The following is a 26,558-nucleotide window of genomic DNA, read 5'->3' as shown; positions in this document are numbered from 1 at the left end:
CAAAGAACTGACCCACTGAAAAAGACCCTGATGCTGGGAAAGATTGAAGGGAGGAGTAGAAGAGGACAACAGAGGATGAGATGGTTGGATGGCATCATCGACTCAGTGGATATGACTTTGAGCAAGCTCCAGGTATGGTGATGTACAGGGAAGCCTAATGTGCTGCAGTCCATGGGATCTCAAAGAGTCAGAGACGACTGAGTGACTGAACTGAACTGTTCTGAAGTGTCTATGTATTTATCATTAAAGTTCAATACAGCCTTTCTTCTTTTAAGTGGTACAGAATTCAAAAGAATATTAATAGTCATATGCATGCCTGCTAAGTTGCTTCAGTCTTTTCCAACTCTGCGACTCTGTAGACTATAGCCCACCAGGCTCCTCTGTCTGTGGGTTTTCTCAGACAAGAATACTGGAGTGGGTTGCCATTCCCTTCTCCAGAAGATCTTCCCCACCCCGGGATTGAATCCAGGTCTCCTGCATCGCTGGAAGATTCTTTAACATCTGAGCCAACAAGGAAACTGTACCCCCACCCTGCAAAAAAGGTTGTATCTTAATCAATTAGGAATTCCAAGACTTTATGTGTTGTCAAATACAGTTTCTTTTGACATAAATATAATTAACCCTCTTTGCCTCCAGTCCAAAAAAATAAAATTTAATGTTTCATGTTTCACGTAGCATATCCTCTATAGCAGGAAAAATTTCATGATTGCCCTTGATTATATTTCTTATGTGTTACATTTTGTCATTAATACTTGCTTGGAAATCTAACTAAATTTCCTCTTGTTTAGTTCTATTTCTCATTCTGATTGTCTATATGTGCTAAGAATATATGAATTCAATACTCAACTCTTTCACAACCAGAGAGGTAAATTGATGATTACAATATACTTTAATCTCCTTTATATATTCAGAGATTTTGATGTGAAAGCAAAGGAAGTGACAAAGTTTTCTGGAAGATTGGTAATTATGCTGCATCTTGAAGAAGTAAAACCCCAGTAATAATAAAAGGAATAAAAGAGAGAAAACCCCAGTAGCAACAAATGCATTTTATTCCGGATCTTGGTTTCTAATACCATCCCCCCCCCAAAAAAAAAGGAAAAGATTCCTTGAATTCTGAGACAGGAGGGACATCTGCAACATTAGCCTGGGGCATTTTATAGTTCCCTAAAGTAAGAAAATGAAAGAAAAAAATGATAAGGGAACTAGAGTCAACTGAAAGAGCTCTCAATAACAAATGCTGGAATAATTTGACCAAAAAAAATGAAGTATTACTAAATTATAAACAAAAGTATGAAAAAATCCGTAAGCCCATTCTCGCGAGTATAAGTGACTTAATCACAAGTATAAACGACTTAAAACAAAAATCATAATGAATAGAAAAATCTATGCACACACCTCCAGTGTGCTTAGTCGCCCAGTCCTGTCTGACTCTTTGCAACCCCATCACTATAGCCCACCTGATTCCTCTGTCAGTAGGCTGTCATTTCCTTTTCCAGGGGATCTTCCCAACCCAAGGATTGAACCTAGGTCTCCCACATTGCCAGTGGATTCTTTACCATCTGAGCCACCAGCCCCAAAACTTCAATAATTTACATAAACACTCCATGTCCGGGGGAAGTATCACAACCTTCCACTCCTTGAGGGTGGGCTGTGTCTAGTGATTTCCCTCTAGAGGGTACACCATGGAACAGGAGACAAATGAGAAAGCAGTAACTTTGCAGTGGATAAACCTGACAAACTCTACCTCAGCCAGTGATGTAGATAGCATGTACCTTTGATATGATGCAATGAAAGTAGCATGCTGCGTTTATGGTCTTTCCTTCTCACATTTATAAGCCCAGTCTAATTACAGAAAAATCCTAATAGCAAGACATTCTACAAAGCACTTGACCATTCCTTACCCAAATTATCAATCAAGGTCATCACAAACAAGTCTGCAAAAAGTCAAAAAGAGCCAAAGGAGACATAACAACTAAATGTCATGTATACTCTACTGGGATTCTGGAATAGAAAAAGTATATGTTCTTTTTTCCTACTTTTCTATATTTTCAAATGTTCCAAGTAAATACATTTAAAAGGAAATTCTTTTTCATTAATGTATATTAATTCTATATATCATAGAGTTGTGTAGTGTGGCATTGAATTCCCATTTAAGAAAAAAAAAGCTTCCCTTTGTCTTCTGAACACTGTCTCTGAGATTATTATCATGATCCAAATATTCAATATTTTGATATTGTACTTGAGGATAGCCAATTAGTAGCTATCAAATATTAGATTTTTTTATTACAGTATAATTGCTTTGTAATATATTCATTTCAGGTGTACAACATAGTGATTCAATACAGATTTTCTTTTGTAAGCAGGGTAGTTTCTATTCATCTAATTTTTCCTTAAGAATGAAAGTTCTTACAATATCTTACAATTGGTAATTAAGAGCTGTTGTCAAAAGTTCCAGGAAATGTCAGTATTATATTTAACTCACATGAAACAACCCAGATTTCTTTAACAAAATTAATAAGAACAGCGTATCAGTGTGCACCAAAGGATCTATTGGGGAGGTAATGGAATAATGCTAGGGGGAAAATTGGCGCATCTAGAAGAGTTTTTTTATATCCTTTTTAATCTAAACTCTATATTTAGCCTATCCTAAATCATCTTAGGATATTCAAGATTTTGAATCCCTTAAGATCAGAAACTCTTTCTATATTATTTGCTATTGTATGTCTAGTAGTTGAGAGGATACCGGACACATGCTCATGATTGTTGAATGATCAATAGGAAATCAAGCAACAAACGAACAGAAAGTATCCCCTAGTATATACAGTAAACACTTGAGTATATAATGTTTTATATTTTACAAGTAGTTTTCAACATTCATCTCTATTTGAGAGAGATATAGAAACGGATATTCTTTTTATTCAATATGTGTTCTCACTAAAACTTTGTGAAGTGGAATGTCTTATGAAATAGGTGAAGATGAAACTTCCTTTCAAAACCTAGATTTTTTTTTTTCTATGCTGAAAGTTGGCAACATTTTTCTCCTAAGACTCAATTAGTAAATATTTCTACCTTTGAGGCTCAGCAATCCCTGTCATAAGTATCCAACTTCCCCATTTTAACAGGAATGTGGCCAGAGAAATATGTAAACAAATGGACATGACTGTGTTCCAATAAAACTTTATTTAAAAAAAAATAGGCCCATCAGTTGTAATTTACTGACCCCCTGATAGACATTTATGCCACATCTCCAACAACATTTTTAGATACTTAATGTTTCAAGTACCATGAGAGCAAATACTTCTTGAGTGAAAAATTCAGCAAACACTTAGAGCTGAAGGTCAATTGCGAACAATGACAGAACAGGCGTCTTTTTCTTGAATTCAGTGTTGTGCTTGTTATTGTTGTGCAATACGGAGTTCCCACTTTTGTTTCTAAGAGGAGAGAGTCGTTAGATTCCTCCGAAGTTTTATGAAGCCAGCTCAGTGTATGCTGAGTTTATGAGATGTTGAGAGTACTAGAAGGAAAGCCGCTGACACTGCACACCGCAGATATTTGTGGTGTGCTGACAACATGATTCACCCATTTAGGGCCTGGGAAATGGCTGCCTGCTGTTCTCACTTCCTATTAGAAGATGTGCGCTGACTGTAGGAAGATAAAACCCAGTTGATGCAGCAGCTGTAGAGGGAACTGCAGATTTCTTTTGACCCTTGGCTTTCACTCCTCTTAATCGATAATCCTCTGCCTTCCACTTGCTCTTCTCTTAGTTTGTACTATCCGCTCCCCCAGTACAATGAACTGATGCTCTGATTCTGGTATTTGGGTATTTGAATCAGAATTATTTACCACAATTCAGACAACCTCTTATTTAATTCTTTATAATTAAAAAAAATTTATTGGAGTATGGTTGATTTGCAATGTTGTGTTAGTTTTGGTGTATAGAAAAGTGAATCAGTTATAAATATACATGTAGCCACTCATTTTTTTTTTTACAAAAAAAAAAGATATTTCATAATTTTGTAGGATAAATTCCTGAGATACCATTATTTTATAGCATTCAAAGCTATTTAGAAATTCATACTAGTTAAATCGATTTAGTGGTTCCTTTGATAATATCATATGTAATAGGAAACTTGTTAATTTGCTTTTATTCTTCAGAAGGTATCTTTCAATGACTTTATGCTGTTAAAATTACGTTTACACTCGCTTGGATATCACTTGCTAATTCCAGTCTTGATCAAAAGCAGATTTCTTCAGAAACTGCACCACAGTAAAAAATTATTTTTTTGGATGTTGACAAAATTTCTTCCAATTTCAGTGCACAATGAAGCATACATTTTTATATGTATGAGTAAAAAGTATATGGTATTTCTTATATAAGGTCTTCCCTGGTTGCTCAGTGGTAAAGAATCTGCCTGCAAAGCAGGAGACCTGGATTCGATCCCTGGTTGGGAAGATCCCCTAGAGGAGGGAATGGCAACCCACTCTAGTATTCTTGCCTGAAGAATCCAATGGACAGAGGAGCCTGTCAAGTTACAATCCATAGAGTGACAAAGAGTCAGACAGGACTGAGGCGACTTAGCACACATGCACACATTTTTATATGAAGGAACAGCATTTACATATTCTGTATATTAATATATAATTTCAGCTACTATGTGACTTAATACTTACAACTCTAGTTAAAATTTTGAAAATTAAGAATTCTGCCAATACAGCATAATAAATTTGTCTCACGTGGAAATCAATTCTTAAATTAAATTTTTTAACAATTTCCCTGGCAACAGTGGCTGGTGCCAGCAAATGCATTTAGTCACAACCTCCTAGATGAAATGTGCATTCTTCATTACATTTTTCATTCAGGCACATATGGTCTGTTTTCAAAAATAGAACCATATATGCTCAGTGCCCTTGGACTGGTATGATAGCTGAGTCTTAGGGTATAAAAAATGGAGATATAAAATGACATCATTTCTTATATAGTTTTTCATATATTTTTAAGAGACTTTAAAATTAGGTTCCTATTGAGTGTTCTTTTACAAAAAAGCAAAATAAATGTTTGTGTAATGTGTGTATGTGTGTATATATACACACACATATAATATGAATAGACAGTATTTTTATGACCCTATCTGAAAAGTATACTAATGCTTCATCTTCCCTGTGGAAAAAAAGGTATGATATTCTTAAGCTTGTCTAATCAATACTTTGATAGAAAAGTAAGATTTTTGCCTTGAAGAATTAATGGAATCTCTGAGACCATTTTAGAACCTAACATGAAACATCATATAAGGGTTGAAATTTAAGACTGGATCTCTCATTTTCTTCTTTGCAGAGTATTGGATTAGTTTCAATGCACCTTTCCTCTTGTAGTCAATAGATTTATTTATTTTCCCACACTTTTAAAGATTTTTTTTTTTACCAAATATTGTTTAGTTTAATAATTATACATTATTCCAGGGAGTATGTTTGCTTAGGCTATTCTTAACGTCTATCTCACATTTTCTTGATGTTTCAAAACTAATTTAACTAATTTTTGTCCTGTATTTTGTGTTCTTCTTTGCTTTTGAAATTCTTCAGTTTTTCTGCAATATTTTTAAGCCAGTTTCATTTGAGATGAGTTCTTCTTCATCTAAAATTCAAATCCGAACTGTGTTTGAAGATGCACTCTGGTGATCTGAGGAATAGCTTATTTTTTCCTTTATTGCTCAGAAAATAAACAGCTTAGAAGTTTGCTCCATGAACTCTAAAATACACTGACATATCTTAGAACATAGGTGTATACAAGGACCATCAGAGTCCTTTTATATTTATATTCCTTTTCCCACGTTTCTACTTGAAGAAGTTAAATATTTTTTCACTTTGTGCAAATACTATCAATTATATGGACTAGGTGCAATTCATCAATTATCCTAAGGCAAATTCCAGTTTGCCTCAGCTTGTAAAAGTCAGGGGGCTACCCTGGTGGCTCAGACGGTAAAGAATCTGCCTGAAGTGTGGGAGATCAGGGTTCGATCCCTGGGTTGGGAAGAGCACATGGCGAAGAAAATTGCAACCCACTCCAGTATTCTTGCCTGGAAAATCCCATGGATGGAGGACCCTGGCAGGCTACAGTCCATGGGCTCAAAAAGATTTTGTTCTCATTTTTTTAAAAACAGTAATCACTTTATTTGGGAATCCTTCCCTGGTGGCTCAGATGGTGAAGAATTTGCCTGCAATGGGTTCGATGCCTGGGTTGGGAAGATCCCCTAGAGAAGGGAATGACCACCCATTCCAGTATTCTTGCCTGGAGAATCCCCATGGACAGAGGAGCATGGTGGACTACAGTCCATGGGGGTTGCAAAGAATCAGACACAACTAACCGACTAACCACATAAGTATTGAATTTAAAAATAAAGTTAATAGACATTTTAAAAGGATTTCGCAAAGGTTTCACAAGGTTTATTCACAAGATTTTCTTAAATTGCACACACACACACATATATGCACACTCATACATTTCAAAACTGCAATTTTCAAACTGTAAAGACTAACTTTGGTTATGCTTTTGAGGAGAGCAAAATTGAATTTTTTTGTAAAAGTAAAACAACAATCTATTTTAAATATTTTGTTAATCATCTTACCATGTATACTTTTCATATATATGAAATATATTTTCCTATAAAGCATATATGATTATTTTTCCTGAACAGTTTCTTCCATACTAACAAGTTGGACAGCAGAAACCCGATTCCTAGTAACAGAGATAAATATATGATACATTTGTAAACATGTTACACTAATATTTTCCACACATTGAAATTTTACATTTTAATTGCATACTATGTGACTAGCTCTCCCTATGTTTGAAGTATTTCCCACTTGATGCACATCTTACTTCATGTATGTATGCATCATCCTTATGGTTGCTATATTTATCTGACAAAATAGTATGCCGCAACCAAATCAGGAAATAATGAATATCAAAGCCCAAATTTTATAGTAGTCTATAATTTTACAAAATGTACCAATAGTTTCTCCAGAATTCTGGATGCATACTTTAAATTTGACTCATTAAGCAATAGGGATTTTATACCATGAGATTCATTTTAAATCCACAAACACAAAAGCAAAAATAGTTTAAAAAAACACAATGAGTGAACGTATATATATACATATGTATGTATATATAATTTTTATGAAAAAAAGCATTGCTGGATTTTTGTTATGTATTTTTGTTACTGTATTATATAATCAATGCCTTATTGGCAGTTAATGTATAATGCATATTTCTAATTGAAAATGTAAGGAATGAACTGAGACTCTGAACTTTATTTTTAAACTTTCTTTAACTTTGAAGCATATTCCCATTATTCCAGTGAGGATAGATTCATTTTAACATTCTAGCCCATTTCGGTCCTTGTAATGAGCCTAAAGTAGCTGCCAGCTTGCAGTGCTGGAATTAATGATAATTAAATGTAACACAAAATGTATTTCCATATTTTGTATTGCTCAAATGATTTCATCTCAGATGTAGTATGATTCTTTTTAGAGATGACTACTTCTATTTAATCTCTTTTTCAATTTTAATTTGAATTTCATATTGTTCCTGACTGTTTAATGAATATTTTGGGAGATGGCCATAGTATTGTTAATTATACTGGAGACTGAGTATAATTAATTCTTTTGGACCCAAAGTCAGCTAGTTAATCGATTTCTGATGAAACTGGAGATTAAATACAGATAGTTCACCTCTTCCTTCATTCATTTTAATTCTTCTCTCTTTGAATTCAGTCAGATTACTTTGGGAAGTCATTGCTGGCAAAGCAGTTTGTGGAGCTGTTTTGGATATTATCCAGATGTTAATAAAGGGATGATCTTTTGCATCATGTTAGCTTAATATTGATTTTGAAAAATTAAGAATTTTTAGTTTCAGTTATTGGGAACTAGAAGCCACTCTTAGTCTTTATAATTCATATTTAAGTAATGTAATAATTGTCTATTAACAATACTCTCATGTAATCATATGTACACAAAGTTGTTGAATGGCTTTTCTAATAATCCTAAAAAAGTAAAGAGGCAAATGTTTACAATATTCTTAAATACATTTCCTACTATATAGTACTTCCAATAATGAGTTAATAATTCATGAAGGAGAAACATTTCTTTAAGAATTCAGTGATTTTAGTATTCTTTGAAAAACATTGTAGCATATGTGGCAGTTTGTCATGTTCAGTGCAAATGGCATACTATATAATGATACTATAAAGTACCTTTACAATTTAAAAAAGAAAATGGGATATAATAAACTGACACAATTCCTTTTAGTCAAGGAATAAGACTTTAAGGATCTTTTTCCCATTTCTTATATTATTTGAGATAACTTTTAGATATGTTTTGAGAAATGCATATTTCAATATCTTAACAGAGATATCCTCTAATATTGATAACAAGTCCCGAATTTAATGAATTATTATTTCATACTAAATTATATCAGTTTACTTAAGCTAGGTTCAGTAAAAGTTAAGATTCTTGCTGATATTAATGTATTTTCCATTGGAAGATGGATTCTTCTGAATACTTTTATTAGTTTTTCAATTTCTGGATTCTGCCAGAGAATTCTAGAAATAACCCAGTAGCCTTAAAATCCAAGAGTGATTGTACATAAAATTTTTTTTTAATCTGACCACTGAACTTTCGACTATGCTACTAAACATTACTGATGATGATACCTATTGGCAAGATAAGATGTAGTTATATATTAAGAATCTCAATTATTATGTATAAATAGCCCATTGGGTAATATTTCTTCTGAATGAACTTTGAATTTGCACAGCTGCTTGTGAATGAGTAAGCATCTTAATACTCAGCACATGATAGCAGGCAAGGAAATCATTTCATTTTCATAAGAAAGTGAACTGTATTTTAGACATCAAAGAATTTGAAGTGGAGTCAAAAAAAAGTGACATGAATTTCATTATTTAAGTATATATCTAATAAGCAAAGTAACATTAAGCTCTTCATTATGCTGAAGTTTTAAATGGTATTTTATTTGCATTAGCATAATAACATTTTAATATTCAAATCTTATCTCTGTATAATTTTTAACTAAAATGTAGCATGCTTTCTTATGTGCATACTATAATGTGATTAAAATAGTTATAATTATAATCTTATTTTTTCAGGTGATTATACTTGAACTTTCTGAGATAGTGTATATTAACATATTAAATCATTTTATGTGACCCAGAAGCATTCACAAATTTCAAATAATATACCATTTTACCCATTCATTAAGTTCTAAACTTATCAGTGCACAGTACTGGTATTACTTGGTTCTTGTTTTATATTTTTGTATAAATAATATTTCTCAGACACTTCCCTGAATCTTTTTTTTTTTTTTGCCAAAGTTTCAGGAGGAAGACATCGGATTTTCTAGTATTTCTAAAACCAGAAACAAGAAGCTTAGCCAGGAAAAAATAGATGGACAATTGAAACATGCGATTGAACAAATCTGATAAATATAATAGCCAATATGAAAACAAAATGATAAATAAGGCTACAGGACAGTTCATCTAAAGACAACACCTATGGTCAATGAAAATTGTGAAGTGTAAGGAAGGTAACTAACATATCATTAAGTTTCACTTTTCCTTGACTTTTAGGTTAATCTTTTCCCTTCAGGCTAACTGTCAGTTGTGGAATCACAGTGACTCTACCTTTGAAGTATAAGTCTCTTTTTTTCCAGATTTTAGAGGAAAGAAAAGTTATTATGCTCAGGGCAGGAGGAACTAGGGCAGCTGGAAATAAGCACTGGCTCCTAAAGCTCTAGTCCTTGGATCTGCTAAAAGTGGCATCTGTTCGCACATGATTGAGTGTGAAGTTTCCCTGATGGTGGGTAAGAATCTATTATCTTCTCACTCAGAAAAGGAAGTGAATCATAGGGAACAGTAACACAGTCCCCGACAGTGCTTTTGTTAATATCCCAGTTGGCAGGTATCACTTCTAACTTAAGCAGTCCTACACATCCAGGAAATGGTTGAGTCTCGATTTGAACCCAGGAAGTTTGGCTCAAAAGCCTTGAATTTTAACCACTATATCATGCTTCTTTTAATACTGGGCAGCGTTTCTAGTCTGTGTGACTTCCAAGTCCATGCTCTTTAGATTCTGTGGATAGATTCCTATAAAATCTATCAATGTTATATTACCTGGCAGACCGTATTAAAACCAGTGTGTCTACTCAGCCTAATGTTCTGCAATTTATCACAACCTTCTATACCCCCAAGGATCATATCATCTTCTGATATGAATGTCCTCTCCAGACTCCTTGTATATCCTCACATACTCCCTAAGTTTCTTCAAATAGCTTTGTTTGTTTGTTTTTCAATGTCTTCTCTGAGGCATTTTCTCTGTGAGACTTCCTTATACCAGTACAAGTTGACAAAATCCATTCTTCCTCTGTGATCCCACCATAACTCAAAAACTGTATCTATATAATACCTATCATATTATAATAGTTCACAAAATAGTTTAGAATCCATGAATTTCTTAAAGTAGTGAGACTTCTTTATTCATCTTTTCCCCCACTGGCTCAATACATTGCTGGTCAGGCAGGTGGAATTAATGTTATGTTTGCTGAATAAATGAATTCACCTTAGAAATTTGAGTTCACTGTTTCATACATATATGCATTATTGGTCTGATTCTTGTATTTGTATTTACCATTAACTCTGTGAAAAGCTAAGCAAACTTTCACTGTATATCTTGGCAAAGTAGACTCTGGAATCCCAACACGTTTTCATCTTTGTACAGGATGTCTGTTCTCTAACTTGATCCGAGTGGTTAACTGGACTTTCAGTAACTTCTGACACAGATGATCTTTTCCATACAAAGCAGAAGCTTCCGCTCATTCAGATGTCTTTTAAGGCAAACTGTTTATGGTCATTCTCTAGTAAGCATAATAAGCCCACAGTGATTTTAATTGAGGTCATTACTAAGATTCATTGATCCACATTGCTAATGCTGGAATTTAAAGGTCAAGAAGCCACCACACTGACATAAACACAAAAATGCCACTTTTATGGATTTGCTGCCAGACATAGGGTCATTTTAAAAAGATGGTCTTGATTCTCTCAAATTTCCAATACACCCACCATGAATTGTCTTCCTCTTACTGTTATAAAGACGTCAATGTCTCATTTCATCTTGCTGTTTTATGAGATTGGGAAACATATCAATATATACTGCTATGACTGGAATCAGATGTTTTTATTTTTTTTTCAGTGTTTTTTTTTTTACTTTTTTTTTATTATTATTTTTTATTTTTTATAAATTTATTTATTTTAGTTGGGGGCTAATTACTTTACAATATTGTAATAGTTTTTGCCATACATTGACATGAATCAGCCATGGGTCTACATGTGTTCCCCTTCCTGGACCCCCCACCCACCTCCCTCCCCATCCTATCCCTCTGGGTCATCCCATTGCCCCGGCCCTGAGCCCTTGTCTCATGCATCGAACATGGAATGGTGTTCTGTTTCACATATGATAATATACATGTTTCAATGCTATTCTCCCAGAACGTCCCACCCTCACCTTCTCCCTCAGAGTCCAGAAAATTGTTCTATGCATCTGTGTCTCTTATTCTGTCTCGCATATAGGGTTATCGTTGCCATCTTTCAAATTCCATATATATGCATTAGTGGAATCAGATGTTTTTAGACATAGAAAGAAAGAATAGTATCAAATTTGTGGTTGATATTTTACAAAAAACTCCCACCATTTGCTTGTAGACAGTGTCCAATATTGACAACATATCCAGGTAATGTTTACATATTCTAAGGCATGTGGATGCTTAGTTGTGACTAGCTTGCATGTGTGTGCATGCTAAGTCCCTTCGGTCAATTCAAGCTCTTTGCAACCCTGTGAACTGTAGCCCGCCAGGTTCCCCTGCCCATGGGATTCTCCAGAATCCTGGAGAATCCTGGAGAATACTGGAGTGGGTGGCCAAGCCCTCCTCCAGGGGATCATCCTGATACAGGTATCGAATCCATGTTTCTTATGTCTCCTTCATCGGCAGGTGGATTCTTTACCACTAGCACTGCCTGGGAAGCCTGTGGCTGGCTTAGTGATGCTCAATATCTAAGCTGATTTCAGTCTTATTCTGTTTTCAAAACAAATGAGTTTGAGATTTATTTTGTGAAAAAACACCAGGAAGATAAATGACGTTCAGTTCAGTTCAGTCACTCAGTCGTGTCCGACTCTTTGACCCCATGGACTGCAACACACCAGGCTTCTGTGTCCATCACCAACTTCCAGAGCTTGCTCAAACTCACGTCCATCAAGTCAGTGATGCCATCCAACCATCTCATCTTTGTCATCCCCTTCTCCTCCTGCCTTCAATCTTTCCCAGCATCAGGGGCTTTTCCAATGAGTCAGTTCTTCACATCAGGTGGCCAAAACTATTGGAGTTTCAGCTTCATCATTAGTCCTTCTAGAGAATATTCAGGAATGATTTTCCTTGCGATGGACTGGTTGGATCTCTTTGCAGTCAAAGGGACTCTCTAACAGCCTTATCCAACACCACAGTTCAGAAGCATCAATTCTTCAGCACTCAGCTTTCTTTATAGTCCAACTCTCACAACATGACTACTGGAAAACCATACCTTTCACTAGATGCACCTTTATCAGCAAGGTAATATCTCTGCTTTTTAATATGCTGTCTAGGTTGGTCATATCTTTTCTTCCAAGGAGCAAGTGTTTTTTAATTTCATGGCTACAGTCACCATCTGTTGTGATTTTGGAGCTCAAAAAAATAAAGCCTGTCACTGTTTCCACTGTTTTCCCACCTATTTGCCATGAAGTGATGGGACTAGATGCCATGATCTTCATTTTTTGAATGCTAAGCTTTAAGCCAACTTTTCCACTCTCCTCTCTCACTTTCATTAAGAGGCTGTTTAGTTCCTCTTCACTTTCTGCCATAAGGGTGGTGTCATCTGCATATCCAAGGTTATTGATATTTCTCCCAGCAATCTTGATTCCAGCTTCTGCTTCATCCAGCCTGGCATTTCACATGATGTACTCTGCATATAAGTTAAATAAGCAGGGTGACAATACACAGCCTTGATGTACTCCTTTCCCGATTTGGATCCAATCTGTTGTTCCATGTCCAGTTCTAACTGTTGCTTCCTGACCTGCATACAGATTTCTCAGAAGGCAAGTCAGGTGGTCTGGTATACCCATCTCTTGAAGAAGTTTCCAGTCTGTTGTGATCTACACAGTCAAAGGCTTTGATGTAATCACTAAAGCAGAAGTAGGTGTTTTTCTGGAATTCTCTTGCTTTTTCTATGACACAGCAGATGTTCACAATTTGATCTCTGGTTCCTCTGTCTTTTCTAAATACAGCTTGAACATCTGGAAGTTCGTGGCACACATACTGTTGAAGCCTTACTTTGCTAGTGTGTGAGATGAGTGCAATTGTGCAGTAGTTTGAACATTCTTTGGCATTACCCTTCTTTGGGGTTAAAATGAAAACTGACCTTTTCCAGTCCTGTGGCCACTGCTGAGTTTTCCAAATTTGCTGGCACATTGAGCGCAGCACTTTCACAGAATCATCTTTTAGGATTTAAAATAGCTCAACTGGAATTCCATCACCTCCACTTTCTTTGTTCATAGTGATACTTCCTAAGACCCACTTGACTTCACATTCCAGGATGTCTGGAATCCTATGATCACACCATCTAGGTTATCTAGGTTATCTGGGTTATGAAGATATTTTTCATACAGTTCTTCTGTGTATTCTTACCACCTCTTCTTAAATGATGTTAACGATATTAAATATAATAAACCTATATAAATTATGAGCATTATACATGTGAAACGTGATAGTGTTATTTGCTCAGTTATGTCTGACTTTTGTGACCCCATGGAGTGTATCCCTCCAGGCACCTCTGTCCATGGGATTCTTCAGGCAGCAGTACTGGAGTGGGTTGCCATTTATTTCTCCAGGGGATCTTCCCAACCCAGGGATTGAATCCATCTCTTGCTTTAAAGGCAAATTCTTTACTGCCTGAGCCTCTATTCAGTAAACATATCTATTTAAAAAGAAGTCAGAGGCACACAGGACATAACATTTTTCTTTTATTTTTTCATTCAGGATTCTCCCTCTTGCTTCACGTTTTTGTTTTGTTTTGTTTTGTTTTTTTCCCCTCTGTTAAGTGAAATCTTGACCGCTCTTAGCCCAGAAACTGAGTTCTCTAAAACTTTTAGTTTCTGCCTTCTGTCCCCAAATCTTGATTTTTGGAGATTACTTCATGGTTATAGCAGCATAAAATCACAGAATTCATGTATTATTTCAACAGGTAATTGACAGATAATTATTGTTTTTATATTTTGCATGGGAAATGAAAAACTGAACACCATTGCTGTAAAGGTGTCTACAGTCCATTATGAGACACATAGTTCAATCATCTCATTAATATGTACTCAACTTCATTCAAGAAACGTTTATTTGGTTCCAACATGTGTTAGACACTATAAGAGAAGAAAGAGTCTCTATCCTAAAACAGTTGACAATCCCACATAAAAATTTAAACAACTATATAATACCCTGTTGAGAGTATTAGTTGCTCAGTTGTGTCTGGCTCTTTCTGACCAAATGAACTGTAGCCCACCAGGCTCCTCTTTCCATGGGATTCTCCTGGCAAGAATGCTGGAGTGAGTTGCCTTTTCTTTCTCCAGGGGATCTTCCTGATCCGGTATCGAACCTGAGTCTCCCACATTGCAGGCTGATTCTTTACCATTTGAGCCACCAAGGAATGCCCATAATATCCTGTTAGTGCTTTGTATATTACTATTATGACTGAATACATCAGGGAAATTAAGGAATGTTACACAGTAATGTCTTCTTAACCTAAAATAGACCTGTAAGTCAGAAATTAGATAGACTTTAGGTCAGGGTTACTTCAGCAAACATTTATTTATTGCCTTCTCTGTGCCAAACTACTTGGTATGTAGGAAAATAGATAGCTGAATAAAGCTGTTTCAAATTCTTATATCTATTAGTGTGATATACTCATTATCAGAGGCTTCCCTGGTTGCTCAGTGGTAAAGAACCCACCTGCAATGTAAAAGATACGGATTCGAACCCTGGGTCAGGAAGACCCACTGGAGAAGGAAATGGCAACCCAGTATTCTTGCCTGGGAAATCCCATAGACAGAGGAGCCTGGTGGGCTGCAGTCCATGGGCTCTCAAGAAAGTTGAACATGACAGAGACTAAACAACAACTCATTAGCAGATATCTTCCATCTAATGCAGTGAATTTTACTAGCATTTGGCACTCAGTTCTAAAGAAACAGTGAGGGTAGGCATTCAGCCAAACCTGGACAAGGTCTCTTAGAAAAGGAAAATTCTAAATTAAAGCTTAAAGCCATGTGCAATCAGCTGTGACACAAATACCATAAAATATATATATTTAATATGAAGTAGGCTGTGGCCTTTCAGATGATGGACATTTTACTGCTCGTTGGGAATGCCTTCAGATATTTTATAGATAAGATGACTTTTGAACTAGATCTTGAAAGTTAAAAGGATTCCAATTATCAGTGTTATCACAGTTGATGATAAATCATATTTGATATTAATCTTCCAAGGGGTAACATTCCAAGAATTAAGCACAAAAATATTTTTTTCATGCTTTCTATTAAAAAAGCCATCATGCATAAGGATCATTAATTAACATACATATAACTTAATATATGGTATATATGGATGTGTGCTCAGTTGTGTCCAACTGTAGCCTGCCAGGCTCCTCTGTCCATAGAATTTCCAGGCAAGAATATTGCTGTGGGTTTCCATTTCCTCCTGCAGGGGATCTTTCCAACCCTGGAATGGAACCACCATCTCCTGGCAGGTAGATTCTTTCACTGGGCCACCTGGGAATATTTAACTGCATGCAAGCTTAAGAGGACAAAAAAGAAGAGGCAAGATCATTCAAGAAAAAAAAGCCTGAATTACTGAAAAAAGTGATTCAATTAACAGATTGTGGTTATTAGTTCTCTTGAAACAATATCTTTGCAAAGACTATGACTCATGCATATTGAGACACCCAATAAGAAATTTGTGTTGAATTGGTAAAATGTTCATTAAAGTCTAAGGTGAATTCTTGTAATATTCTACAAAGTAGTCCTAGGAAAACTTTTAAAAATTAAGTTACTTTTGTTTCTTGTGTCTTTCTAAAGATAATTATCTATGAGGACTCTTCTTTATTTTCACATTTGAATAAGGACTTTCCTGGTGGCTCAGTGAGATTCAGAGACATGGGTTGGATCTCTGGGTTGGAAAGATCCCCTGGTGGAGGAAATGGCAACCCACTCCAGTAATCTTGCCTGGAAAATCCCATGGACAGTGGCGCCTGATGGGCTACAGTCCATGGGGTTGTGTCAGACTAGACTGTGACTAAACAACAATAACAGCATGTAAATATATTTCTCTGTTTAAAGTGTTTCTCGCTCGGCCACGTCTGACTCTTTGAGACCCCATGGACTGTAGCCCTCCAGGATCCTCTGTCCATGAAATTCTCCAGACAATAATACTGGAGTGGGTTGCCTTTCCCTTCTCCAGGGGATCTTCCTGACCCAGGGATTGAACACAGATCACTCTCATTGCATTGCAGGCAGATTCTTTACCATCTGAGCCACTGGGGAGCTTTTTATCACTTTCAGATTTCATGACACCTCACTTTTCTAATACTCAACCCTGCAGACCCTGCTCCATAGAAGCACTCCGTATTCTTAAATTCTTCTCCTTACTAAAACTGTAATTTTCTGCATAACTTCTATTTCCTTAAAGGTTTTGTCATTATGCTTGCTGGTTTATTCCTGTGATACAACACTTAGGTAACAATTTTGGCAACTGCTTCCAGGTAAAACTTTAATGGAGGTGTGATTAACTGCAGGAGACAGGTTTTCACTATTTTGTTTTTATTTTGTTTCCCTTTTCTTTTTTTTTTTTTTAAGTACGGCAACCACACACACACACACACACACACACACACACACACACACACACAGAAAGAGAGACTTGGTTGTGATTGTTCATTTCTTAATATCTTGGATTTAGATTCCAGATAGGATTTACCATTTCTAAAAGAAACTAACTTTTAAGTTAAAATTATCTTTTGGAAGTCTATCTCAAGTTAAATTCAACTTCTAAAATGTTATTGCCCAATTAAGATAATTCCTTTCGTTTATTTTCTTCCTATCTTTTCTTCCTTTCTCCATACTTTTTCCTTTCCTTTCGTTTTAAATAACCAGTGTATATCTAAAAATAGTGTATACAAATCAAAATCAATTTCTACTGGTCATGTAATTACAAGGAATGTCTTGTTTCTGCACTTAAATGAACTGAATTTGGCTAAGTATCCTATTTATGTAGTCATCATGAAGGATGTTTTGTATATGTTTGATGAACAGTTGATGATCTTTGAGTAAAACTAATTTGAAAACATATCCAGATGTTTATGCTATGCTGCTACTGCTTATATGATACAATTTTCTATTAATTGCTTTGATATTATAGAACCATTATGAACATCTACATGAAACTGAAAGTGTTAGTTACTTAGTCATGTCCAACTCTTTGCAACCGCATGGACTGTAGTCTGCCAGGCTCTTCTGTCTGTGGGATTCTCCAGGCAAGAATACTGGAGTAGGTAGCCATTCCCTTCTCCAGGGGATCTTCCCAACCTAGGTTTCAAACTTGGGTCTCCTGCATTGTAGACAGATTCTTTACCATAAGCATCTATACAAAATATATTTAATTTGTAAACCATGTTATAGATTTAGCCTTGCTCAAAATTGAAATGCACAGTATAATACATTAGAAAGTTCCCATGTTTCTCAAAGCATTTTAGAAAAGTATACTGTCATAATAAAAATTGATCTATGTTTTGTAATAAAGCAAAAACGTTTATTTGTTAAGTCTATTAATCTTTTATTAATGTGCTCAACAAGGCCCTAGAGGAAAATAAACTGACTAAAAATTTAAGAAAAAAAATTCCAAGGATGAGGAGAGTATTTTATATGGTTGAAATCATAGATTGATCAATAGTGAGTCAGGAAAAAAAAAATAAAACTTAGTCAACAGAAGTGGATCAAAGTACTGAATTATTAGTTTGGCCTGACAGCACTCAATCATTTACTGAGTATTATCTTAACACATATTTAAATATTCATAATCACTTTATGACATCCACTTTTAAGGTGAAAGGAAAATGCTTAATATCAGAAGGAAAAAAAAAACAGTTTACATGATATTACATCTATTCTTTGAAAAGAGTAATTTGTATTCTTTTCCTCCGGATGGTTGATGCAGTAATACATGAGGGATATATTTTTGTAGCTGACATCACAGTGGCCAACGTGATGTTTCTCATGGGAGAGCAGATGCTTTATAATACATTTTAACTGGAATACTTCTGTGTTGGTCTGTATGTTCTTTTTAGTTTGCTTGTTATAGAGTTTCACATTGGAATCTTTCTCCTGCAAGTCAGGTATACATTATTGTTTTCCAGAATATGACATTACTGAATTTATGCCTGCTCTTATGCCAGACATTCAAAGATAATTTTAATAGCTATCCACTGACGTTAGTTATAGTTAAAAATTATAGACACTTTGAAAAGTCTGAGCCATTAGGGAGAACACATTAATTTTTCATACAAATAAAAATAGACAGATGTGGGTGGTTCAGTAATGTCTATTATTTTTTAAATTGTATTTATCCTCTTGCTAACTCATGCAAAAATTATTTCACAATATCAATTATAATTTTGTAAAATAATTTGATTGTGATTCAAGGATTTCTAAAATCTAAATCTATAATCTACATCTAAAATTTTAATGAATGTCTTATTTCACAGATTGCATATTTATATACTAAGGAAGGGAATAAAATCAACTAAAGACACTTTGATAAGTGACAGGAGCAGCATTTGGTACAACTTTTCTAAATGATTTTAAATTTGTCTTTTCACTGTAGTAAGAATCTACATGTGTTTGAGAATTGTTACAACAAAATGATATTAAATATATTTAACTGACCCTCAACCTGGAAAAAAATTTGTATCCAGCAAAAAAAAAAAAAGATCGTTTTCTATATAAGTAAGATATAATTAATTACTTCATGGTGTTAAACACAGTTCTCCCCTTTATTTAAAAAAATGACATATCTGGTAATAGTTCTGCTTTGACTTGTTGATAAAATTTCCCAAGATAAGATTTAACCCAGGAGCCATAACCTTATCTTAATTAACACCAATATCATGTATCCTTAATCTTTTTATCCTTGTTCATGTCAGCATTTTTAATGTGTATGAAATCATTTTTATCAAAATATGGCTCTACAGTGATAAACTGTGCACCGCTGTAACAACTTAAAAAAAGCATGTGATGAAATGATTAAATATGCAATCAGTCCTCGCCAGTGCCTCAGCGGTAAAGAATCCACCTTCTAACGCAGGAGACACAGGAAACGCAGGTTTGAGCCCCGGGTCAGGACAATCACGGGAGGAGGAAGTGGCAACCCTCTGCAGTATTCTTGCCTGGAAAACTCCACGCACAGAGGAGCCTGGTGGGATACAGTCTGTGGGGTCGCAGAGGCAGACGTGACTGAGCGACTGAGCACGCGCTTCTGACAAACAGGTGATCAGCCTAAGTGGTAAGACTTATATGAAGAGATAATTTAACATCTGGATAGATATCTATGTGGATATAAAAATATCCACATTTTGCAGTAGATTCTTTCAAAAGTATGGGTCTTTATTCTCCTTTGCCTGGAAATAGTATAATTAATATTCATAAGGAAAGTTAAGGATTTTATTTCAAATATCTTCAACAAATCTTAATGCAACATAGTTGCCCCGTGAATTTATTATATTATACAGAAACAAATTTCACTAATTTAAAGAAATGTAAACTGGCCAAACAAACTTATCTTAGACATTTTGAACATGTTCTGTAAAATAGCATATAAAATATTAGCCTTTCAATTTGCATTCTTAAATATCCAGAGCTCCGTATAGTTAATTTCATATGTGTGTAGTTGTGAATACAACACAAGCAGTCAAATACATTACAGCAAGGGTCGTATTGTGATAACTATAGCAATATCATTTGTTTCTTCAAAAACATGCACAATGCCTCAAGTCCTAATCTTTTTGTATTATTATCTTTTAAATTATGCAACTACCAGTATGTTTATCTAGTTGAAGTGCATCCTCTGTGAATACAAATGCCATGAGACCAATGACTTTTTTATTTGAAACTGGGAAGTTTATTCCAGAAGAATAATAGTGGATACAAAAAATATTATTGATATTTGGATTGTGCCCAACTCCACTGACAAACAAGAATAATTATAATGAAAAGAGTCAGAACCTTGTTTTGATAAATCTAAGTAAAATATAGTAATGTTTAGTTGGTATGATGTAAGCATAATGCACAGAGCTTATTCGAAATTTGAATATTTAAACCTAAGTTTTACATGTCGGAATAGACATTAAAATTATACAGAGTAAAAGTAATTATGATCGAGCTTTTTACTAAGACATACGTATACTGAAATATCACACCGTAGCCTTTTAAGCCAAGAATTAACCTTCCATGAGAACTATTCTATGGAAAGACAGAAAATAATAAAAATAACTTTAGATGCATGCAATGCTGCCCAAAGTCCTGTTTTAATTCACATCATCAGTAACTCAGCAATCCTTTCTCTCATTTCTGATGTATTCAGTATTTCATAAAATTGGCCAAGGAGTGCAATTTATCGAACTAGAACTCAATGCATCACACACTATTGAAATAGTTAAGTAGTTCACTCTTAGAAACATCACTATTATCATTATGCATTATGACTTTTTAGACAACGAAAAATACTGCTTTTGTCTCCACAGGTGCAAAGTGCTTTCAGTGCAGAAAGACACCTCTGTAGAAGGTTACTTTTGCCAATACACTGCAGATTTGGTGTACTAACAGTTTCGATTACAGTGTAAAAATAAAAAGCAAGTGGCTACCTTTTCTCTGTTGATATGGGGTGCCTTCCAAAGGATTGTAAAATCAAAACCATTTCTAGTTTTGTTCTATGCAATCTCTCCTCTGTAGTTTGTATAACAAGAAAACATGATGAAAATAGTACCATTTAGAAAGTGCATGGGGAAAATGTGTGCTTTCTAAAGAAAATACTTAAATATTCACCTATCTTGGATAATATGTTTCAACATCATAGCTTTCAATAGGGCATAGAGAAAAAAAAAATTATCCTCGGCCGAAGTCATTTCATATATTTTACCAACAGTTTTAATTTTTATTTAATATTCCTCAGGCATCCAAACTTTCCCTTGCAATTGTATATCTTGCAACTGACCGGTATCTGTTCTGTTGATTTAAGTAGCAATCTTTTGTAGTCACCAAGTACTTCTGTGAAAATCCTGCCAAAAATTATATCCTGTTTTAATTCATCAAAAAAATACTTGCCAGATGCTTATTCTATGGAAATCCACTCTCAGAATGACAACAAATAATGATTAATGAAATAAAATACATCGTGTTCAATGTTTCTTAATCATCTCAAAAATGGTAGGTAAGACATGCTTATAATTTATTTCTCATTTATATTTTTATGCATCCAAGGTTAAAATCACCAACTTATAGCTGATTTAAAACTGTATTGAAGAACCTGGACTAGGATTAACAGTGTGTAAATGGAGAAGAAAGAAGAGATGACTGATACATGTTTGATGATATATATTTCACAATATCAGTGAAGATGTATGCAATTAGTTACACTAAAGAGAATTGATTGTGTTATCAGTACCTGAGGAGTAAAATTATAGCAAGGAGCATCACTGTTGTATTAACATACTATCCTTCTACAGTGACTATCAGATAGTTAATAAGCATAAAAGCTATAGATTTCAGTAATCTCGGTGACCTCATCATCGTATAACCTTATGTATTCATTAAATTCATTTTTACCTATTAATGTCCTACACTATTTTAAGTGCTGGGAGTTAAGCAGTAAAAGTGCATCCTATACACTTTTGGAAAACAGTTACAAAATTACTTTTTTCGCTAAATTCGTATTAAGCTAATCATTTTTGTTGTCTAAGTCTGGCATCCCGAGTCTTCCATCAGCCTTCCTCATCCTGCCCTGGTGTAGGTACACCAGGGGAGGCTCATTAGGAGACTGGAAGGCAGAAAATGCCGAGACGCCTAGCATCCATCTCCCTCTTTGGTCTGTGTTTACCCAGATCATCAGACAGTTTTACCTTCAGCTCTCCCAGCAGCTCGCCTTGCTGTTCCCCACTACAGATGCCAACTTCACCCAGACAGCATCGACTCTGCACTGTGAGAACCTGTTCAGTGTTTCTCCAACACCTGCGGTCCGTGGCTCCTCCTCAGAGGATCTGCTAATATTGATGTAGTGATATCTTAACCTTTCTAACTCCCAGCCTCATAGGGACCTTTATTCTGACATATTAACTCCTTATATCTTCTCTTTTGCTCCCCCAGCCTTAGGAGAGCTAGTGAGCTTGGCAGTTATTAAAGTCCAAATTAAGGCTCCCCATTTTTGTCCTTTGATCTTCCAGCTTGCACGTAGGAAATACACTGTGTTTGAGATACCTCGTGTGATTTCCATTTTTCTGCCTTCGCATTAATGCAATAAATGATTGCAATAAACAAGGCCAAAGAATATGGTGACTTGGATCAGAGCAAGTAGCAGTTGCGGCGGTATAAATGGGTAAAATTCTGAATATATTTTGAAGGTACAGCCGTCAAGGATTGATGACAGGTAGTTTGTAGAGTGTGAGAAAAAAAAAGAGATATTTGAAAAGGATAATTCCAAGGGTTTTGATCATTACAAGGGAAGGAATTCAGTTGATAGTTACAGAGAAAGAGGCAAAGAAAGAAGCAAGTTTGGAAGGAAATATAAAAAGCTTAGTTTGTGCCATGATGTTTGAGATATTTATTAGTGGTATTTTTCAGCTAATTTGACCGACAGACAAATTGATTCTGTTTTACATTCTATTAGATGTGGTCCTGGACAAAAATGAGTCAGTGGTTCAGGTTTGGTGCCTCAAACAGAGCTTTAATTATTTTCATTAAATTTCACTTCAAATGTAATGTGCCATGGAGAAAAAATGCCTTCAAATATTTTCAATAAAGCTTGTTTCAAAGTATTTATGTTTTCCTTGGAGACTCTCTAGTAGTTTCCTTTTCAGTATGTGAAGGTTAAAGTAAAACAAACAAGTTTTATCTTCCAAACTTGCATGCTTCTTTGTTATATTGAAACCCCACTGATAATTAGATCATATAGGTGAAAATATATTATCACATCTAACTTTGAAATATGTTTTACAATTTTTCCTCAAGAATATTATCATTACTTTCCTTGTAATAAAGTGTCAATTTATTGGTGTTATAGGTGTTAAATCTTTTTTTTTTTTTTAGTTCACAATGCTATAATAGATACTTAAATGTATTATTGTTGACTTTAAATATTTAGAAGTCACCTTTAACTTTTTGAAAAATGTTTTTTTTTTGCCTCCATAGACTATAGTTTCTTGTTAGAAAAATGTGCACACTTTAAATCATTTTAACATTTGAATTCAGTTCCTGCTCACCTCTGGGAATGAAAGCCATGGCTTCATGTATAATATGAATATTTCTGAAAAATTATTATTAGCTGGTGAAGTGTATAAATAATGCTAAATAATAATGAATAAATATTCCTGATGATTCACATTCTCTCCGGAATATGGTGCTATCAATGTTCTGGGTTTGGGCCATCCTAATAATTATGTAGGGTTTCCCAGGTGGCCCTAGTGGTAAAGAACTCGCTTGACAATGCAGAAGACATAAGAGACACAGGTTCAATGTCTCAGTCGAGAAGAGCCACTGGAAGAGGGCATGTTGACTCACTCCAGTATTCTTGCCTGGAGAATCCCATGGACACAGGAGCCTGGAGGACTACAGTCCATGGGGTTGCAAAGAGTCAGACATGACTGAAGCAACTTAGCGCGCGCACACACACACACACACACACACACATTAGTTGTGTAGAGGTAGCTTGTTTTAATTTTGACTTGTATTTCATTCATCAAAGTTTTGTAATTTTCCTCATTTAAATCGTGTATGTATTTCATTAAATTCATACCTAAGTATTTTATTTGATAGGATACCAATATCAATAGTATTGTATTTTCAACATCAGTGAATTTGTTCATTGCTGGCCTGATAACTTTATAATCTTACAAACTTGCTCTAATTGGTAATTAGTTCCAGGAAGTTTTAGTTTCAATTCTTTAAAATTTTCTACACAGACAATCATGCAGTTTCAAATCAAACAAGCTTTATTTCTTCTTTATTAATCTACATACCTTTAATTTTATTTTCTTGTTTTCTTAAGTTAGGTAGAACCTTCAGTATGACACTGAAAAGTAGTGTAGAGAGGGATCTGCTTGCTTCTACCTGATCTTAGTGGAAAACTTTGTTTTTCATCATTAAGTGTGATGTTAGTTGTAGGGTTTTTGTAGATATCCTTCATCAAATTGAGAACATTTATCTCTATTTCTGGCTTACTAAAAGTTTATATTTTTTTTAGAATGAGTATTGAATTTTGTTAAATCCTTTTTTTTGCATCTGTTAATATGATCATGTGATTTTTTTTTCCTATGGATTTGTTACATAAATTGATTATTAAATCTTGAACAAGCCTTGCAGACCTGCAAAAAATCTCACTTGGAGAGATAACTCTTTTTATACAATATTGGGCTCAATTTGCTAATATTTTATTGAGAGAGAATTTTTACATCTGTGTTTGTGAAATATATTGGTCTGTAATTTTCTTTTCTTGTAATTTTTTTTGCCTGGTTTTGGTATTTTGGAAATGCTGGCCTCATAGTATGAGTTACGAAGTGTTCCCTCTGTTTCTATTCACTGAAAGAAATTGTGGAGAATTGTGTATAATTTCTTCCTTGAAAGTTTTGTAGAATTCACCACTGACCGATCTGAGACTGGAGTTTTCTTTGAGGGAAAGTTATTAATTCTTAATTCAACTTATTTTATAGATATAGGCCTATTGAGGTTATCGGTTGATTTTGTGAGATTTTGAGAGATCTTGTCTTTCAAGGAACTGGTCCATTTTATCTAAATTATCAAATGTGTAGCCATTGAGTTGTGTTTTACATAAAACATTTTGTTAGCGCTCCATATATTTGGGGATTTTCCAGTTATCTTTTTGTTATTGATTCCTAGTAAAATTCCATTGTCTATCCTCTTAAATTTGTTACGGTTTATTTTATATGGCCAGAAATTGGTCTTAGTGAATGTTCCATGTGGGCATGAGAAGAAAATGTATTCTGGTATTGTTGGATAAAGTGGTCTTTAGGTATTAGTTATATCCAGTTGACTGATCGGAGAAGGCAATGGCACCCCACTCCAGTACTCTTGCCTGGAAAATCCCATGGACGGAGGAGCCTGGTAGGCTACAGTCCATGGGGTCGCTGAGAGTCGGACACGACTGAACGACTTCACTTTCACTTTTCCCTTTCATGCACTGGAGAAGGAAATGGCAACCCACTCCAGTATTCCTGCCTGGAGAATCCCAGGGACGGCGGAGCCTGGTGAGCTGCCGTCTATGGGGTCGCACAGAGTCAGACACGACTGAAGCAACTTAGCAGCAGCAGCAGCTTAGCAGCAGTTGACTGATGGTATAATTGAGTTCAACTATGTTGTTAGTGATTTTCTGCCTGAGGGATCTGTCCATTTCTGGTAGAGAGGTGTTAGTCTCTGAATATGCAAGTGGGTTCAGTTTCCCCTCTATGCAGTTCTATTAGATTTTGGCTCACTTAGTTTGATCCTCCATTATTAGGTTTATACCTGTCAAGAATTATTACGTATTTTAGAGAATTGGCCCTTTATTATTGCTTAATGATAACTTTCCTTGCTTTGAAATCTGCTCTGACTGAAATTAATATAGCCCCTCCTGCTTTTTTGATAGGTTAGCATTACATATTTTTCTCCATCCATTTACTTTTACTTTATGTACCTTTATGGGCTGGTGGCTCAGACAGTAAAGAATTTGCTTGCAATGCTGGAGACCTGGGTTCGATCCCTGGGTTGGGAAAATCCTCTGGAGGTGGGCATGGCAAACCACTCCAGTATTCTTGCCGGGAGAATCCCCAAGGATGGGGGAACCTGGCAGGCTGCAGCCCACGGGGTCTCAGAGATTCCGACACAACAGAGTAACTAAGCACAGCACAGCATAGCACCTTTATATTTAAAGTGAATTTCTTACAGACAACATATAATTTATCCTTTTGTTTTTTGATCCATTCTGACAGTTTCTGTGTTTTAATTGGTGCATTTAGACCACTGACCTTGAAAGTGAGTATTGATATAGTTGGGTTAATATCTACCATATTTGTTACTGTTTCTTATTTAGTGTTCTTGTTCTTTGCTAACCTGTTTTCCTGTCTTTTTCTTATTTTTGTGGTTTTAATTGACATACAGTTGCGTGT

General features: G+C 35.1%; 1 long non-coding RNA gene across 1 annotated transcript in view; it reads left to right on the top strand.

Annotated features, from left to right (window-relative positions):
- LOC145534235 (uncharacterized) overlaps positions 1-23,460 on the top strand; it is a 191,961-nt gene extending 168,501 nt beyond the window's left edge. Inside the window, exons 5-7 of the long non-coding RNA XR_014074368.1 lie at positions 9,387-9,598; positions 19,496-19,677; positions 20,931-23,460. This is a non-coding gene — a long non-coding RNA (uncharacterized LOC145534235). The remainder of the gene's footprint in view (positions 1-9,386; positions 9,599-19,495; positions 19,678-20,930) is intronic.
- The last annotated feature ends 3,098 nt before the right edge of the window (positions 23,461-26,558 follow it).

Source organism: Giraffa tippelskirchi, chromosome 14, assembly GCF_054371585.1.
Source record: "Giraffa tippelskirchi isolate mGirTip1 chromosome 14, T2T-mGirTip1v1.2.pri, whole genome shotgun sequence".
Classification (NCBI taxonomy): Eukaryota; Metazoa; Chordata; class Mammalia; order Artiodactyla; family Giraffidae; genus Giraffa; species Giraffa tippelskirchi.
Note: the sequence above shows the minus strand (reverse complement) of the source record. Positions and strands in the feature narration are given on the sequence as shown.